The sequence below is a fragment of the Podarcis muralis genome, chromosome 8, assembly GCF_964188315.1.
Source record: "Podarcis muralis chromosome 8, rPodMur119.hap1.1, whole genome shotgun sequence".
In the NCBI taxonomy this organism is placed as follows: domain Eukaryota; kingdom Metazoa; phylum Chordata; class Lepidosauria; order Squamata; family Lacertidae; genus Podarcis; species Podarcis muralis.
Genome location: NC_135662.1, coordinates 47,709,083 through 47,713,342, shown reverse-complemented (window position 1 = coordinate 47,713,342; position 4,260 = coordinate 47,709,083).

Genomic DNA, 4,260 nt, shown 5'->3' with positions numbered 1-4,260 from the left:
AGAATAAGTTTGAAATGCATTTAATGTGCAAAAGGCTTTACAACGCACATTGGATTAATTTAAACCAAGAGTGGGGAACCTCAAGCCTTTAGAATCCCACACCCTCACTAGCCCATGCTTAATACCTCAAGTATTTTTGCCTGGCTGGAGTGTGTCTTTAAATTTGGACACAGCCCCAAACCTGTGTTGTATTCCTGCTTCCCCAAGTTTTGTCTTGTCACTATGTTATGAGTCCAAACAAAGGCTGTGCTGATTGTTACTCACTCTATACCCTATATTCACTCTATTGCCCTAAACCTAGCATGCCTAGTATGGATGTTTATTTCTCTTCTCCCTGAATTTTGTATATTGAACTAACCACAAGATTAGCCCACCTTTGTCAGATGTGCTTCATAGGTTGCCAAATTTGACTTGTGATCTGTCCAAGTCTGCTTTGCTCCCCACCATTCACTTTTCAGAAATAAATAAATAGAAATGCTTATACCTTTTGGCATGAGTAGCTGAAATTTGCAGGCATTCTAGTGCTTCAAGAGTAGATAAAATCTCTCAAATTTTGTGTGTAATTGTGTGCTGAGCACCATCAAAGCTTTTTTGTTTTAAATGAGTAATCTATATATTTTTATTTTGTGGCAGATTTGGATGAAATTTGCAGACAGCACAAATATTGCCAAATTTCAGAAGCCTAGCTATAGTAGATTTCCCACAAGGGCAGCAATTACAGTTTTAGGTTGGATTACAAAATCTGTCTTATAGCTTTGTGGGTAATTGGTCTGAAAAATGCTGAGAGGTGTCCCTGGATAAGAAACTTGCCAATTTGCAGACAAATAGGTCCAGGGACTTTGTGCTAAGCATATTTAGAGTTGATGTGGGATGGAAAGATATATAAAAAAATAAACTTTCCAGTCAAAACCATTCTCTCTGATTATAAACTAGATCTGTCTGTCACAATGGAACTCCCCTCCACTTTCTCCCCACCTTGATTTTATACTAGGCTCAGACACACTTCTTTCTTTCCTTGTTTTGTCCATCAAAATGCAGTTTCTCTACTGCCAGTTCCTGGTTGCTCTGCAGCATCCTCTGGTGTCACATTTTAATAATGCTACAAGCAAGAATGTTACAAGCAAAACTTAATGTGTCCATCTACATTATGAAAATCATTCCTCACCCCTTCCTTAACAGTATAAACCATGAGTGTCAATTCGCCCTTAGTGTCTTGCCTGAACCCAGGCTCATGGTTTAGTTCTTTCCAGATTAACAATGGCTTGTCTTATGGTTTGCAGTTTCTGGGTTGTCTGAGAGAATCAAACCACAAGTCTGAGATTCGATGATGTACTAAGTCAAACCATGGCTTAACTCAATGCAGAACAACCAGAAAAGGGCAAAGTGGCCACTATCTCCTCTCCAGGAACCCATGTGCTTGAGCATTCATGCTAAGTCATGGTTTGGCATGATGTGTAAACAAAACCATAATAACCTCATGACTGAGCTAAAATTTGAACCACTGGACCGCATAAGAATAACATGCCCCATTTTAAGGTTACCTTTTTAGTTGAATGTCTCTTGGAATTTAATTGCAGCTAAATCTATTGAAGGGTGAAATAACACTTTCAGACTTGATTCCTCCCCCCCCCCCCCCCGTGCATAGCATCTCTAGAGGCCATGTCTTCCCAAGAGAAAACTGTGCCATTGCACATAGGATTTATGCTGCAATAATGTTTTTCCCCACAGAAGAATGTGATCAACTTTCTGTTGAACAGAGAAATCAACATGCATTTAACAGAAAAGATAGGAATGTAAGGAACAGAAAGTAAACTGAACTGGATGGGATTTCTATTTCTACAGTATATATTCAGTGTGTGTAGAGGGAAAATGTTGCATCAGAACCAGTCCCTAAATCGTTTCTGGGAAAATAATCTTGGCTACTGGAGTATAAAATATTTTTAAATGCAACATATTAAATTTGATTTATTGTGCCCATTTCTCCCAGTGACTCAAGTTCCCCTGTGCAATCTCACATGCATGATTCCCATACAAGTATTTTCCCCCCTCTTTTAAGATAGTAAAGACAAAAAGGGGTATTAGAAAACAGCATCAATTTTATTCATCATTTCTGTTTGATGGGAAAATAAGCTCTCATAAAGGTAAAGGCACCCCTGTTAGGTCCAGTCGTGGACAAAGTCTTTTGTATATAGGACACAAAAATATCCACTACTATAAAAATGTCTAGAGAGTAATTATTGTAGATATAAAATATGTATTATACTTCTGGCGGATCCACCAGGAAGACAGGCAGCAACGCCTTTGGTTGTTGCTATGGTTACCATGGCCTAGTGGGGCATATTTTGTATCACTTTTGTCTAGCACTTTATTTACTAGGAAAAGCAGCAATTTCATCTATTATTCACAAATATTCTCTACTTCATTCACTTCCTTTTTTCCACCTCCAGTTTCCTCCCATCCTTTGTTCCCATTCCCCCAGAATTTATACATTTGTCTTTCCACAGTTTTGGGGATTTTCAAATTTTCAGCCTGATGTTCCTGTGGCTACCTAATTATCTTCGCAGTAAGGTAAAGGTCGTGCACTTCCTAGTATGATTGCCAAGCTGTTTGTTCAGGAAGAAAGAAAAAGCATGTCAGGCTTTCCAGAACAGAATTGTATATGATTGATTGTTTCAACAATTGTCCATGTATTATTTTGATATATATTCTACCCAGTGCTAAAGGCTGAAGGTGGTTTACGACATATGAAACAATGAGACAGGGAAACTTAATTCTAAAAATAACACCTCTTCCTTTCTTAAGAGGGGAATAAGATACCTTCATCATCTGAGAAGGTTGTTGGAATTGACAGAGCTCTGCTGTCATAGCTCAGTTAGTTAGAATGTGTTGCTGATAACACAAAGGTCACAGGTTCGACCCCAATAAGGGGCAGCTGCATATTCCTGCTTTGCAAGGGGTGACTAGATGATCCTCAGGGTCCCTTCCAACTCTATAATTCTGTGATCCATGGGAGCTTCCTACTCCAGCTCAAATTCCTTTTCTACCACCTTTCCTAACAAGTGTTCCTTAATTCATTCCTTCCACAGCCAGTGTAGCACAATTGCTTACTTAGCCCCATTAGCATTCCAGAAAACATAACACGATGAATATAAAAAATGCAAGCCATTGTAGTATAAGATATTTGTGCTGACAGCTCCACAAAAGACAAACCATGTTTACATTTTCAGGGTCAAAAAGAATCCCTTTCTTTGCTCTTCTGGAAGATATTTTTTTAGGTGGTCCTGGGTAAAACTGACAAAACATATTAGGGAGATTCTGGACCTTTTTCAAAATCTGGCAAAGAATATTACTATTATAGCCAGTTCCTTATTATAATAATTGTGCAGAAAAACATGTACAATCAGTGGTGGTGTTTCCCCCCAACCATTGTCATAGCAGCAGCCCTGGGGAAAGTACGGTATTTATAGTACCTTGTGACCCTATGTTGCCTGGATAAAATCATATTATTGGTCTCAACTTATGCTGACGTTAATTGAGATTTGCTGGACATAATGCGGATGTTCTGTTCTTTTTATTTGGTGTGCTAGGGTATGGGGGGGGGGGAGAGACGCCTTATCTGCACTATACATTTAAGCAATACTATACCTCTTTAAAGAGTTATAGCTTTCCCAAAGAATCCAAAGTGGTTTAACAGTTAATGCACCCCTGTGTACCCCCAGAAAAAAGCACTGCTTAAAGATCATCTAAATTTTTACAAGAGATTGATTCAAAAGCACCATCAAATTTTAGATCAATTTGAGGTCCGCAGATCAGTTCTGTGATTTATTTGTGGTTTTCTTGTCTTCCTATGTAAAAAACATGAAGATCCCTCAGGCCATGTTTTTGTGGTTATGGTAATCACTGGATCTGTGATTTTCAACATATACACTACCTGTGTAAGCTTTAATTTGATAGCGTTTTTTGCACATAAAATTTTGATTTTTAAAAATATGATTTTAATTGCATTGGACTCCCCTTGTTGGCATCTGTCTGTCTCAAGAGAGAATGGATTGTGCCTCCAGGGGACAAGTCAAAACGCTGCATTAGCAGCACTGAAGTGACCTCCCTTGGGTACAAGTAGGTGGACTACCTTCCCAGCTTGACAAGCCTCATCTGCCCCTCATTTCCCTCTATATAGCATGTGCACAAACCACCTTCTTGATGTTTGGACCCATGACTGGTCTCATCTGCTCAATCCGCCATCTGCTCAATCCGCTGTCT